Below are 14733 nucleotides of genomic sequence, written 5' to 3'. Positions count from 1 at the left end.
ACGGCGGTGGGGAAGACGGTACAGCCCCTGAAGCAGGTTGCATGGTGAAACCCGGGAGCAGATGCTGATGGGGACAGTGCCAGTGTCCTTAGAATAAGCTTGCACCTGATTTGCCAAAGGGGTGGGTGGTCTGTAATGTGAATTCACAGAAATGTTAATGGGATAGCCCTTTTAAGAAGTGCTTTCTAAAACAAAGTAGGAATTGTGGTGCCAGTTTTACAGACGGGCAGAACTAAAGCACAGAGGAGGGGAGCGAAGCTTTGGCTTCATGTGTTGCAGCAGTGCAGTTTAAGCTGGTTTAAGCAGCTTCTGTTCCTACCCTCTGCCATCAGGGCTGAGCACTCCTGCCCTGTGCCCGTTCCCTGTGTTGCGTTGGCACAGCTGTTTACGAGACCATGCAGCTGCGCAAACGCAGGGTTGGAAGCAAGCATCCAGGAGAGAGAAGTGAGAGGTAAAGTTTAAGCTGCCAAGTAAATGCTACAGCCCAGTTTGCCAAAGTCCCATCCCGTGGCACCTGGACTGGTATCCAGCTCCTGGGGCAGACAGAACAAAAGTTTATCCTTTGAAGGAACAAACTTAGAAGTTGGATAAATAACTAATTCCAACTTCATTAAAGACCCAGTCTGCATTAGCTGAGAAAGTCATGTTAACACATACTAAATCTGAATCAATTAACATGTTTTTCCTGGCTTGTATGAGCAGAACAAAAGCACTGGGGAAAATTTCTGGATGAGAATAAATATGTTCTGGGGGAAAACATTTACAGTTCAATGAGGCCTTAAAAGCCAATCATTCACTCAGGGTGCCTGTCAATATGTAACTTCTCTAAAATTGCTGTTTGTTGTAAGACAAGGAAACCAGCAGAGTTCCTGTCTGAAGCAGACTGGCCCCTTGGTGGCACTGTATGTGTCGGGGTGGGATGACTGTTTCCAACATATGGTTTTCAGGCATGTTTTTATTCTTTGTGAATTATCAGTGAACAGAATAAATATGACTGCAAAACAAATACTGGATGTGACTAACAAGTTATTTGTAATAACTTGAGGTTTTTCTTCTGTGTTTTTTAAGTCACCTGTGACTTTTGCATCATATGAGTTGTTATGGAAGTGTCTGCTCCCACAGCTGGTCCTTGGGGAGCAACCTGGACTGGCTGCAAATTGTGTGCCTTTTTTTTTTTTTTCTGTAATAGTTGCTTTTTCGTGTTTGATGGAAAATTCTTTTGCATGACAGTTATTTGGAAGTTAGTCAAAAGAGAATCAAAGTGTAGTCATAGTGCTCCTTTCTTCAATATTTGCTGAGTTTTGGAGCCTAGTAGTATAAGCTTGTAAGGATACCTTGTCTGCCTGCTAAAACAGCATGCAACAAAATACACTCTGCCCATAAACACTCCCCTGTCTCCCCTTGCAGTCTTTCTTTATAATTAAAATGCATTTCCTAGAAGTCATAGTGCTGTGCCAACGTAATCCATAAACTTGCTTTGTTTTGCTACAGACAGGATGGTGGTTTTGAGGTATTTTGGTGTATGCGCTTAAGCAGAGTTTGGGGTTGGTTTATTTTTTTTAATGGCACTTAGCTCACAACAGTCAGTGAATACCCTTTATAAAGAGAATAAAAGAGACTTCAGCATGACCTTTAACTGAAAAAAAAATTACCATTTGGCTCAGGAAATTTTGATCTATACCTCAGCAGAATGCTTATTCGCTTTTCCTCATCTCATTGTTACAGGCAAGAAAACCGGTAAGACTTAAAGTGCTGGAGTGAGTCTCAAAAGCTTGGAGGTGGCAGAGCTGGGCTTGAACCCCAATCCAGCCTCAGATCTGGTCCTCCAGGCTTGGTCCTGGGACTCCTAAATGCTCTTCATTCATTTCAGATCTGCTCAGTGAGCTTCTTCAAATGCTGCCATGTTTTGCAGGAGAACAGAAGCATGATGTGTCTTTATCTTTATTGCAGGAAAATGAATCTTGTTATGTGAGGGCACTGAGGAAACAGTCCCCAGCTACCAAGAGGAAGAAAGGCCAGTGGGAAATACACAGGTAGGAAAGCTTTATGGACCATCAGGCAGTAAAAACACTTGTGGGCCTTCAGTCTTTTTCCAGGCGCTGCATCGTGTTTTATGCTTTAAGGGCCGATCTGGTCACTATCAAAGTTTATTTGTTGTTTTAAGAAGCAGGCCTGTTTGGTCAATTGATTGCAACAACAAAACCCTGCAAGCAAAGCCCTCAGCATAAACATTCCTCAGGCTATCCCTGGTACAATATCGATCCTGATACAGAATACAAACAAATTATTCGTTGCGTGAGCCATTCGAGCTATAAAACAGAGCAATAATATGTTCTACTTGCTGCCAATAAATGTGCATTTATAATAAACAAAGTAGAAATGCTTGAGTAGAAATGAACAGTAGTTTCAATAATGTGTTCAATAGCTCATGTCCAGCTGTTGTACAGAATTAAAAAAAACACAGGGTGGACACTCCAGGGTTTCTGTCGCCTGCTTAAGAAAAATAATCTTTGCAAACTTGTTCTGTTGCTGCTTTTGCTTTATTTGTTGTTTTTTTAAAATATTTTCAGTATTTTATAAAGCAATAGGTAATCTCATCTTTGTCTTATTTCCAGTGTAGTTCAGAGCTTCTCAAGAATTTGATCTACGTATTAATTTTCTTGTGGACCACCTGCCTTTCCCTACACTGTTATGTGGGTCATTTCCACTTTCACTCCTTGTCATATCCCCGTAGCATTTCCTTATGTTGGGAAATAGCATTAAAGACACTCTCATGTATTTGTAGTTATTTTCAATGCAGCTGAAATTGGGGGTGGAGGAGTCGGTACCCTTGTGCCCATCACCAGTGAGGGTGCACGGATAATAACTGAACCCATTTCCAAAAGGAAAAAAGTTAATGATCATCAGAACATAGATTGTTGTTGTTGTTGTTCTTTTTTTAATGTGTTCTACCATGCTCATATACCTCCTCCTCATCCATATTTTCAGTGCTGCACTTTGATGAGCTACAGACAGTTGACCTGAAGGCATTTCTTGATGAACATTTCTGTCTGCTCTCAGCCTTGAAAAACTCAACCTTTTCACAAGCTGTATGGGAGAAAATTGTGTAAGACTAATATTTATAGGCTGAAAGAGGGGGGAGAGGAAAGACTAAAGTGTAAAACTTGCTTCCAGCAGAAATGCCATCCCTCTTTTACCTCTGATAATTAGAAGCATTTCTGACATGGCTACGAAAGCAAGTTAGTGGTGTGTGCCTGCCATTTGCTGTGCTTCTGTACTGCAGGACTGTTTTCCTTTTTGTATGGTGATGCTTTCTTATTTTCTTTTAAGACAAAACACAAATTTCAACTGATGCTCAACTATTACATTATGATTCATCTACACTCCTACATTTTAAACAATTACTACCAAGTACTTACACATGATTTTTTGTAAAAATGGAAGGTTGTTGAATAACAGTTCACATTTTGAGTACTTTTTCCATAATGTTTAGCAAAGTTCATGTGTATAAATCCTTTCATTAATAGTTCTAACTGAAATCACACTGGAATGCTAGAAGGAGGAGAGGTTTTAACTGCCATAATTTTTGCCGGTAAAAGATCTTGGCTATATTAAGAAATAAAATAGTACTGATTGTAACTCTAACAGGAGATTTAGAGGACATTGCAAATAGTTTTTAGTGGTACTTTAAAGAGGATACTGTATTTTATGACCCCAAATATAGGCTTAAGACTTCCGTCTTTTGTTATAAAAATAATGTGTGCAGGCATAGAAATGCAACAAATAATAATTTAAAAAACCCAAACAAAGCAGAAAACAAAAAAAACCCAAAACCCCCACACCAAGAAACCACCCTGTTTTAAAACTGTGTTCCTGAAAATTTCCTGGAGATGTCTCTAGACTTGGATCCTGGTTTAAAAAAATTAAATAAAAATCACTTTTCTGTTCCATGAAGAAACTTGGGAAAGAAGTTCCTTGCTGTGCCTTCGGGTCACATGGCCTCACTGCTGTAGAGCTGGAATGTTTGCCATGGTATTTCCGGAGGCTTCATAAACACACAGAAAGAACAGGGGGTGGGTTAGGAAGTTTTGGGTTTTTTTTGTTTGGTTGTTGGGTGTTTTTTTAAAATTATTAAATCTTCCCCCCCCTCCCCACCTTCTTTGGCAGCCTAAATTCATTACACTTTAGGTGTTGGGGGTGTTTTAGGAATTCAAAAGAGTTTTTATCTCATCAGTCCAAAGAATTTTAAGAATTCATCTATTTATTTTTTTTAAACAAAGTTAAAAGATACTTCAGTTAAAAGATATTTGGCACTTTTTTAACTACTGCATTTGTCTAGAATTACTTCTTACTTCATGTAATACCTGGCAACCTACACATTAAGTCTGACTCTGCTATTTAGTCGGTCTTAATGGTTTACTTTTGGCATGTGTCACTGTGAGTGGCATTCAGTAATCTGACTTGATAGCTGTCATCTTGCAGGCTAGAGTAATGCAAACAAAAGATGAGCACTCAAACAAGGTTACAGTGAAGAGCCATTTCCGAAGTCCTGCTGTGGTGGTGTAGAATCCCCAAGTCAAATCAGAAAAGCGTGGTATTAGTTCTGGCTCCTGGGATATGAGGGTTAAGATTATGCAAACCTTTTCTTTCTAACTGTAGGAATAGCATGTGCTCCTTTTGAGACTTTGCAAACACCAACTCAAACTGGGACTGCGAGGACCTCTGTGTTAGTCTGTAATGTCATGGATATGTTATGTCTTAGCGGCAAGGTGGGCTGAAGGAGACCCTGCAGTCCCTCTTACACCACTGGGCTGGCAGAGATGCATCTTCTTGTCCTCTTCCTCTTCCTCCTCCTTTCCACTTCCAGCCGAGCTGAGCTGCCTGTTGAACAAGGGTAGAGAACTGACCCATTTTAAAAATAACCCGGCAAAAATGGGGAAGAAGGGAGAGGATGAACAGACTATTTTTAGCTTAACCAACCCCGTTCGCCACACAGTGCCATAAAGCTGTCCTAATGCTACCAGGAGGGGTGGGGAGAGGGCAGTGCAAGGGGAGCTGGTAACAGGCGGCCAGAGGTAGGAACTGCTTGTTCCAGCTTTGCCACAGCAAAAAATCACCCCAGCAATGTGGCTGTGTATTCCATGACGCCGCTCAGGGCATGGTCAGTGGAAGGTTTATAACCATATCAAGATGGGCTTGTTGTTGAGTCAGATTATTCATTACATCAGAAGTTACAAAAAGGCAGTACAGTTTGCCATAGAGCTTTCTGGTAAAATACAGAACAGTAGATTTTTTTTCCCAAGTTCAGGCCCTGAACTGGCATACTGAGGAGGAGCCTCGGTAGATCTGAAGTTGAGCAAGGGCTTGGGTTCTGCACATTGACAGCACTTCCTCGCTCCTTCTTCTCACCCCTACCAAACTTTTTGAAGTCCATGTTTAAGTGTGACTAATTATGTAGTGATATTCTCCTGGTGTGGAAGAGTAGCATCACTTAATTAAAGAAAGACTGCTGTTTTGTTTCAATAAAATACATAAAGTCTGATTGCAACAGGTGCCATATCGTCTGACTCCTGCGGTACCCTCACGCAGCTGCATGGACACAGCAACACAAATGTTGGACAACAGAAGAAGGGAAAGAAGGAACAGAAGGAAAATCATGAATTGAATAGCTGGGAAGGTCTTAGGGTAGGAAGAATAAGGCAAAGACAGAGCAGGAAAAAAGGCTGGAGGTTTGAGGAAGGGAAATTGTCCCTCCCCAAACCAGCTTTGTTGACAGAAATAGATGTAAGAAAATAGGGGCACCTTCCTGTCTAAAAGAAGATGGGAAGAACTGGTTGAGGTGGGTTTAGGGATAATTTTGGAAGTGCTCCTGTGCTATAAGGGTAGGCAGGTGGGGTACAGCAATTGCTGTCTAAGCCACTGATGTTTTTGAGTCGCTTGTTTGCATTTCTGCAATTTCAAATCTGTAAAACTGAGTTGCGGCATGCTTTGAATCTGAAGGTAGTGTCCTGGTTTCGCCTGGGATAGCGTTAATTTTCTTTCTAGTAGCTGGTGTAGTGTTATGTTTTGCATTTAGTATGAGAAGAATGTTGATAACACACTGATGTTTTCAGTTGTTGCTAACTAGTGTTTAGACTAAGTCAAGGATTTTTCAGCTTCTGATGCCCAGCCAGCGAGAAGGCTGGAGGGGCATAAGAAGTTGGGAGGGGACACAGCCAGGGCACCTGACCCAAACTGGCCAAAGGGATATTCCATACCATGTGATGTCATGCCCAGTATATAAACTGGGGGCAATTGGCTGGGGGCTGCAGATCGCTGCTCGGGAACTAACTGGGCATCGTTTGGCGAGTGGTGAGCAATTGCATTGTGCATCACTTGTTTTGTATATTCCAATTCTTTTATTATTATTATTATTATTATTATTGTCATGTTTATTATTGTTATTATTACTATTTTCTTTCTTTCTGTCCTATGAAACTGTTCTTCTCTCAACCCACAAGATTGGGCTTCCCCCCCGGCCTCCCCCACTGGATGGGGGGAGTGAGTGAGCGGTTGCATGGTGCTTAGTTGCTGGCTGGGGTTAAACCACGACAGGTAGCCAGCTAAACTGGTAATGTTCCCACTGTTTTCTGTGTGCTCTGCCCCTTGTCGTGTCAGTATTGGAGCGGGAACTGGAAAATGAAGAGTCCCCGCTGCTTACCTCAGTGGTTATCAGTTGAAAACTCTTGGATCCTGTGACATAAAACACATACTATGATAATTGATCAAAGTCTTTTGGATTGGTCTAGTCTAGAATGGTGGGACCTACTGGTCTGTAGCTAGAGCAGTCGACTGAGAGGGAATGGTATGGAGCTAAGCAGTAGTCCTGAAGCTATTGGACTGCTATATGTGGGGAAAAACATACTGTTTCAATGATCAGCTTAAATATAAATGCTCTAGTATTTATAAGTTATCTTTTGTAAAAGTAAGCCATGATTCAAAGGCAAACTGTGTTTTAACTTACGCTTTATCTGCTTGTTTTTTGGTTTTTTTTTTTCTCTCCAAGTGAACTCATAGAGATGTGGAGAAATACCCAAGAAATCTTGTACAGGATAACTGAGTAAATTGTTGGTAACTTCTTACTTGAGTTGTCTTCAGTGTTGTGCTTTTTAGTAAAATGCTGTAACACCTTAAGTTTCAGGTGAAAAACGGCCACAAATCCACCTCTTTAGGTAGTGGAAATAGTGTGCAAGAGCTTCCTTTTTGGGGAGATGTTCCAGTGTTTTATTTTGTTCCTTAGTATATCTCACTGGTTTGTAGCTTCTGTGCCTTTATGAGAGTGTGCAAAGACTTTTTACAATTTTGCAGTGATAATATGTTTTTCTGAATAATACTTTTCATGCCATCTGGCTTTGCCCCTTGCTATCTAAGACTTCCCAAGCCTTTATAAGGAAACTTTGTTTAGGCAGGCCAATGGGAATCATGGTTGAAACTTGTTCTTAGAAGCTCTGTGTTCTTAATTGCCTTTGACAGTGGTTGGGAAAGATGTCACTTCAGCAGAGTGAAAAGCAACCAAAATAAATTATATTTTTAATGAAGGATTCTCTATCTGGATGAATTGATACTGGCAGGACAGTATTGGTCAAAAATAGAAGAACCTTTTCCAGACACCTTGCAGTTTATCTTGGTTTTATTTTGTCTAAACAAAAAGCAATGTACGCATATGGAGTGTAGAAAGGCCTTTTAGTCTGAGGTACTTCCTTTGGCAGATGGCTTCTGTTTTGTTTTGTTTTTTTAAATTAAGTATTGCTTTGAAGGAAGACCAAATAGAATCAGTATTCAAGTATTGTGTTTATCGTGTGACTGCATGGGAGATTGCTGTATCCTGTACTAAACCTATTTTATGGTGATACGGACAAGATTCTTACAGCCTTATAAAGGATGCTAGCTTACATTCCTCTGTGCAAAGAAGTGTTTCCAAAAGAAATAATACACTGATTGAATATTTATTTTTGTTCAATACAAAAGTATTTGTAGCTAACTGGCAAATATTTTACTTCTCTACCCTCCCTTTTCCCCTTAATCTTGTTTATCTCCTCAGTGTTTTCTTCCACATATCAGAAATGTATTCTTCTAGGGTATTTTAGATCAGCTGCTTTACAAGCCAAGAATTTGTATCTTTTCACTGAAAGCATATGTAAGGAAAGGGACTGAATGGTTGATTTGACTTGTATAGCTTACACATGTATATATTAGATATATTTTAGATATGTGTGTGTAAGTTGAGATCTTGTTTCGGAACAGTCTGTTAATGGTTGATGATTATACATTATATATATTTTTAAATGACTGACAAATTTTAAATAACGTTAAATTAACTTGCAATAATAATACTGTTGTGGATTTTTAAATATGTTTCATATTGAACAATATTTAACTAAATTCCTCTATTTAATCTTATTGAAGTTAGAAAATTCAAGGTACAACGTTTTTTTCATGCATTTTATTAGGCCTTGTTATTTCTGATAGCATAGCTTTCTTTTTCAGGCTTTCAAGTGAGAAAAGAGAAAGGGAAACTTATTTCCTTCTTAATACAAAAGAACAATGCAAGTGTAATCTCAGCTCTCAGTTTTTCTTTTGTCTACAGCTAAGTCCATCTCTTAACCTGGTATGATTAATCCGGTTTGACTTGTTCATGTTTTTAGAAGTTTATGAAAGGACAGGGAAAAGAGAGGAAAAAAATTCCTTTGAAGCACCTATCAGTGATTCAAATGCTGCCTTGAATCGTGAAGATATGTATGACTGAGATCTGTGTTACCAGACTGCGGGAAAGTGTGTGAAATGCCAGCAGGTGTATAGCTCGAACTGATGATCAGGGCCAAGTGTGTAAACTAGTTGTACTCTGCTGAGAACGTGTAGTCTGCACCACAGATCAAACTAAGGCTTTTCAAGGAAAAGATCTTGAGCTCACAAATCACAGAAAACCTCCATATACACAATGTAATCTAAAATCTCACAGGTGAAAATAAACCGAATTGAGCTGCAGAATGCAGAATACTTGCTTATACCTGTCCCATACAGCAGAAAGCTCAAACAGCTGAAAAGTAAAAATACAGCTTTACAAATAGAGTGGGAGGAAGAGAAAAACAGGCATGAACGCCACCTTTCAAAGATACTAGGTGTTTGTCACAGCAACAGTCTGGTTGGCAGAGAACTCAACAAAATAATTACATGCTGAATAAGAAGGTGTTTCCTTTTGTTGCCTTTGAATGGGGCACTTATTTAATTTAATGGAATTTCCTCTTGCTCATGTGCTCTCTTACTGGGTGGGCAGAAGCTCACTAACTTCTGTAGGCTGGTTTCTGTTTAATATAGTTTAGCAGTGACCGTTTTATTATTATTCTTTTAAATGTAAACATTCCCAGTCTCTTCAGGCGCTCTTCTTAGAACATGCTTCCCCCTCACCATGATTTTAATTGCTACCCTTGGATTTTTGTCTCATTTTGCTCTGAATCCGTAAGTTTCTCTTAGAAACTATTGCCAACCACCAGATTATCACTGCTTCTTTAATATAAGCTATTGCATCAGAGGAACTCTGTTTTCTCAGGTCCCAGTTTGATAACAGATTTTCTTCTCTGAGCACATTCCTCTTTTGGACTGTTCAAACGTCCACCAAATGGAGTGGATTCTTCATTGGTTGGTGGGATGGATGTCTGCCCGTGAAGAGAGTCCATTTAACATCATGTATATGGTAATGTGGGGTTTTTTTGGTCATTATTGCCCTGGACCTGATAGAAGCTGGGAAGCTAGAGGTGAAGTGTTCTTTATCAGTTTGTAGAGTCTTGCAGTACTTTGCCCTGCCCTTCCCACCTTTGGCATTTCTGGTGCCTGTCTCTTACCTGGTGCCTAACTCCTGCCTGGTGCCTTTTTCCTCATACTGTCTCTGAAGCGCTCACCTGGAGACCCCCGTTCCCTCCATCTGCTCGCAGACCTCGGGTCCTGTTGGTTTGCAGTCAGAGCATTTTGGGAGTTCTTGTAAAGTGAAACAAGTAGTCCTTTGTGCTAGAGGGGTATACCCCAAGAGAACACGTACCTATACGGTATCTCGTGGGCAGATAGGAGCTTCATCTGCTCATCTTCAGCTGGCCACATTCTGTGTGGAGCCAGACCAGAAGCCCCATATCCATCATTAGCATTGTGTTGAGCTTGAGCTAATAAGCTCAGTCTTTTGGCAGGATGCGTTAGATCAGGCTTACTGCTGTGCTAATTGTGCTTACACAGCTTCCAGTTTGGAGCTGGCTCATTTACAGCTGGCTTGGATGGTGGCCAAGAAGGCTCGCCTCTGCCTGCAGTATGCCATGTAGACATACACACATCCAGCACTTGAACTTGTCTGTCAATAGCAGGAAATTATATTCGGAGGGAGGGAAAAATCTTTGGCCTGGCTGCAAGTGTAAACAAGGGCAATATTAATGAAGAGGAAGTAGGTAACAGTTTTAATAAGGAGAAGTATTGATTATTCCAAATGTAGTCTCACTACCACAAGTTGTTTTCGGCCCCTATATTTGGCCCCATCTTGTTCCTTGTTTACCACTGGTTTTATTGGGTTTGGTTTTTGTTGGTTTTTTGGGTTTTTTTTGGGGTGTGGGGGGTGGGGGTGGGTTGGGTTTTGTTTATTACAATATTTCTTGGGAGTATTTCCCCAATTTAAAAAACTTCATTGTGGAAGTGAGCAGCCTAGTATTTTAACTGGGAAAGAGAAACTAATCTAAACACAACGTTAAAAACAGGCAAAATTTCAGAGGGGAGAAATTTGCCTTTACAGTTAGCTCATCCTCTAGTTTTGTCTTCCTTACTTCATATGTTAGCACACTAGTTTGTACATTGGTTATAATACAGCATGAAGGATCTGCCAATCTTAGTGTTGAAGTGTGATAGTTACATAAAGGTACAAAATACTCACTAGTAACAGGAATTACATGGAAAGAAGAAACCCAGAGCTGTAAAAAGCTGAAGTTTCTTTATTTAGGTTTGGAAAACTAGAGCTCAGAATGACTTGAAAGCCACATCCTCGGCCGACATAGATTGGTTTCATCAGTTACCGACAGTTGTGTTGTTTACTTCAGCAAGAATATGTCCCTCAAATATTATGAAATCTTCTCTCTGTGGAGGCGGGTGGTGGTGGACAGGAACATATGAGTGTGTATATATATAAATATAGAGAAAAACAGACTAGTCTCTTCTTGTATTGTGAAATAATAAAATGATTAATCAGCCACATCACGATGAGCTCTCTTAATATTTGAGCCCATTTTTCTCAAATTATTTTCTTGGTCACAAACATCTATGCATCGCTGCATTAATTTGCTTGACAGTTTAGAGGCCATTTCTCTGTTTGAGCAAGCCTCAGAGAGACAGTACCAACCTTTTAGTTCTAAAATTGCTGTTATTAAAACAACCAGGGGAATGTATCTCTGCAAAAGCAGAGCTGAATAATGATTTAGCTCCCAGAATTAATTTGAAATTTCAGCAGCACTAAGTAATATTTTAGTGGCAGTATAATCCTGTACGTTACATATTAAGTCTGCAGACTGCACTGCCAGTGGAAGAACCCTGCAGTATTTAAATGACACTGTAACACCATGGTATTATATTCAGGTCATTAGGGGGCATTTTACAGGATTGAAGTTATCTGGCAGAGTGTCAAGGGTGAATCGTATAATCTCTGTTTCTTTGCCTCTCCAAATATGTAGATTAAGGGTTTAAAAAAAACAATTACACCTAACTCACCAGTGTTCCTTCTCTGTCTCAGCCCACTATATCACCTGTGCACCGCTTGCACTGTCAACCAATGCTGAGAGCATAACTGAAGGGGAGAAATAGATGTAGATGGCTCAAAGGGCTGATGATGTAAGTGGAGAAAACAGTGTACTGAGGGCTGAGGGGGGTGGTGTCTGTGTGAATAAGAGCAATTGACAGATAAGCATAAACCCAAGTATTTGGCTTTGTGGCAGGTGTCAGCAGGTGTCCAGAATGATGGAAAATGCTGAGGCCCAAGATGAGTGTTTTCCAGAGCAGCCGCCTAATGCTAACCTTCTGAAGAGGCAGGGGCACTCTTGCGATTGTATGTACCAAGGGAGGTGGACACTTCTCTCCCCTTTGTGCCTTAGAAATTCCTTCTAAATTCATGTGTGGCCCATCATAACAATTTTGATACCTCTTTTCAAATGTACTCATCATTCAGACAGCTCTGGTTGAATTTAGAGATAGATATTAGGCTGTAAAAAGCATGTGTCCTCAGCAGCTTATTGCTGCCTTTGGCAGAAGTTACTGCCGTTCAGATCTGCTAGCTACATAGTTCACATGATTATTCTGTGTGCCATTAGAGACAAACTGAGCTGCGTTAGTTTAAACATGTAAATAGTAGCTTTGGATCAGTCTTTCTGCAAGAAATAGATAATCATCACAGAAGTAGCCTAGCTGGCTGATAGACAGTAAATCTCACCACGTGAGTCTTCCCTTGTCTTTCCTTCACTGAATTTTAACTACAGCTTTTGGGGTGATGTGAACCCTTGGAAAAAATAAAAACAATAATAATAATAAAAAAGGATCAATCAAGGCAAGTGGAGATGAAGTGATGTCTAACTTTGGATGGCGAGAACGGCAATGGTGACAGGCTGGTTGGTCAGGTGTTGATAAACTTTTCAACCAGCAGAGTGGCCATCATGTGAATAGGACACATGGCTGTGCCCTTTCAGTGCTCAAAGTGGTTGGGGGGGGGGACCCCAACAACAGTTTGCTTAATTGAAGAGTTTGTTTTCCTCTAGCGTAGAATATGGGCCCAGTTCCCATGTGGTAATTCCTGTTTTCTTCTTGCTGCACTCCATGTGATGAAGAGTCTCCGGGGCAAGAGGTGTGTTTGGCTGCTGCATAGCAGTGCTCGAAGGAGTGCTGAGGGTACTGGAAATTATTTTTACATGTCTTCTTTCCAAAAATAGCCTTAATTTCTTATTAGGGAATGGTGCAGGACTCATATTTGTAGAGAAGCACTGGCTATGTGAATGGGAGAACTGCCTTACTTCGCAGACCTGCTGCCGTAGGAGGTTGTGGACACAGATCAGGAGGTTAAACACAGCTATGGACAACAGGTCCATGAACAGACAGCAAAGAGAGCATATGTTCCCACTAACATCTAACTGTGGATACTGGGGAGTAAAGGCAATGAACTACAAATAATGGCTGGGCTCACGTAACCTGCCTGTATAGTATCTTCAGCTGTCATCCTTGGAGAGGGAATACCGAGCTAGATGGATGACTGGATTAACCCAGTATGGCATGTCTTCTGTTCCTACTGCACTCGGGTATATAACAATACTTAAAAGTATTATTCAGGCTGTATTTTATGTTACATCAAGAACAGCAGAGGCATAGGGTATTCTTCAGTCTTCTACTTTTTTTTTTTTACATGAGAAAAGACTGAACTTTTATGTTAATTTTTTTGTGGGTTTTAGAGATACAGCCTACTTTCACAGAGGATAAAGTTTCAGTGTAGATTTTGAGGACTGTGCATCTGGATGTTGCTTTGCTTGTCACTAGCTTTTGTTTTAAAACGTACAGCAGAAAGCCAGTTCTGCCCCACCATTTCTGTTGGTTGTCCTTTCAAGTTAAAGGCAGTGGGCTTTCCTGAAAAATGTCTGTAGACAAAGAACTCTCCAGAGTGGGTCTCTACTGATCTGTGCAGTTAGTAATTACTCCTATGAGCTGTCATTTTAAAGTAAAAATAGAAAATGTAAAATATTGATTACATATGCAAGTACAAGAAATGTACATCTGTATACTTGCTCTCCAGAAGCTTGTAGATAAAAATAAATTTAATTCACATTTTTCCTTCTAATGTGGCACAACAAGTAATAGTTTTGCTCTTGAGGAAGTATGTCTGAACCCATAAGGCTATGAGCTTGTGGAGAGAGCTTTATTCCAGCTATATCGTTAAATGAAGTAACATTGGAAATCTTCTGGGACTCCTTTTCCTAAATAAGGGACATGTGCTTGTTATCACGGCACAGCGGTGAGCAATACCATGAAGTTCAGGATGGGAGAGATCTTTGTTGTTTATCGAATGCATATTGTACACCAGGTATTTACTGTAGTCTATACACACTAGAAATAGTGGCCTGGCACTTAAGTTACTGTGCCACTTGTACTGCCTTTTCAATGCATTTGTTGAGGCTGCAACACTTTTTTGCACGAAGGTTTAGATAATTCAGCATCTGCCTTTCTCAACTGAAATAACTGTGCTGCTCTCACTGGTGGTACACAGCTAAAGCCTGTTTTCCTCCCAGCTCATGGAAGGCAAACATCCGGAGTCCAGGCTTCACTGTCCTTGGCCATTGCATCCATTGTGACTTTTTGGATGCGATCAGTTTGAACCATTGCCAGGTATGGTTTTGGTCCAGAAACTTGTCAAACCAACTTGTGCCTCTAGCTTCTTATAAGGACTGGTCAGGGAGATAGGAAGATTGTAGGACAATTTACATTATCTTATGAGATGATGTGTATATAATAAGCTCTGAATAATTACACAATAAAGTAATCATCCAGCAAATTATTATGTTCCTCAGTAGGGAACCTCAATAATAGGTCTGGCATAAATAGAACTTTTCTTTTAATAGCCATTGTCAAAGGGCTTTAAGTATTAGCAGTGTTTAGCTGAAGTTGAACTGATAGCAAGTTCACTTTCCACTTCTTTGTGGA

At 40.3% G+C, this 14733-nt stretch overlaps 1 protein-coding gene across 11 annotated transcripts in view; it reads left to right on the top strand.

The window, feature by feature from the left end:
• The window catches only part of ZMIZ1 (zinc finger MIZ-type containing 1), a 362912-nt gene that overhangs the window by 122859 nt on the left and 225320 nt on the right, over positions 1-14733 (top strand). For 10 of the 11 annotated variants that reach the window (XR_007507221.1, XM_049809830.1, XM_049809846.1 and 7 more), the window contains exon 3: positions 1951-2033. The exons of the other annotated variant lie outside the window; for it this stretch is intronic. The gene's annotated coding sequence lies outside the window, so the exon portion shown is untranslated. The remainder of the gene's footprint in view (positions 1-1950; positions 2034-14733) is intronic. 11 annotated transcript variants of the gene reach the window in all.

The sequence above is a fragment of the Accipiter gentilis genome, chromosome 9 (genome assembly GCF_929443795.1).
Source record: "Accipiter gentilis chromosome 9, bAccGen1.1, whole genome shotgun sequence".
In the NCBI taxonomy this organism is placed as follows: Eukaryota; Metazoa; Chordata; class Aves; order Accipitriformes; family Accipitridae; genus Astur; species Astur gentilis.
The sequence above is the reverse complement of the archived record's forward strand: the minus strand, read 5'-3'. Positions and strand labels throughout refer to the sequence as shown.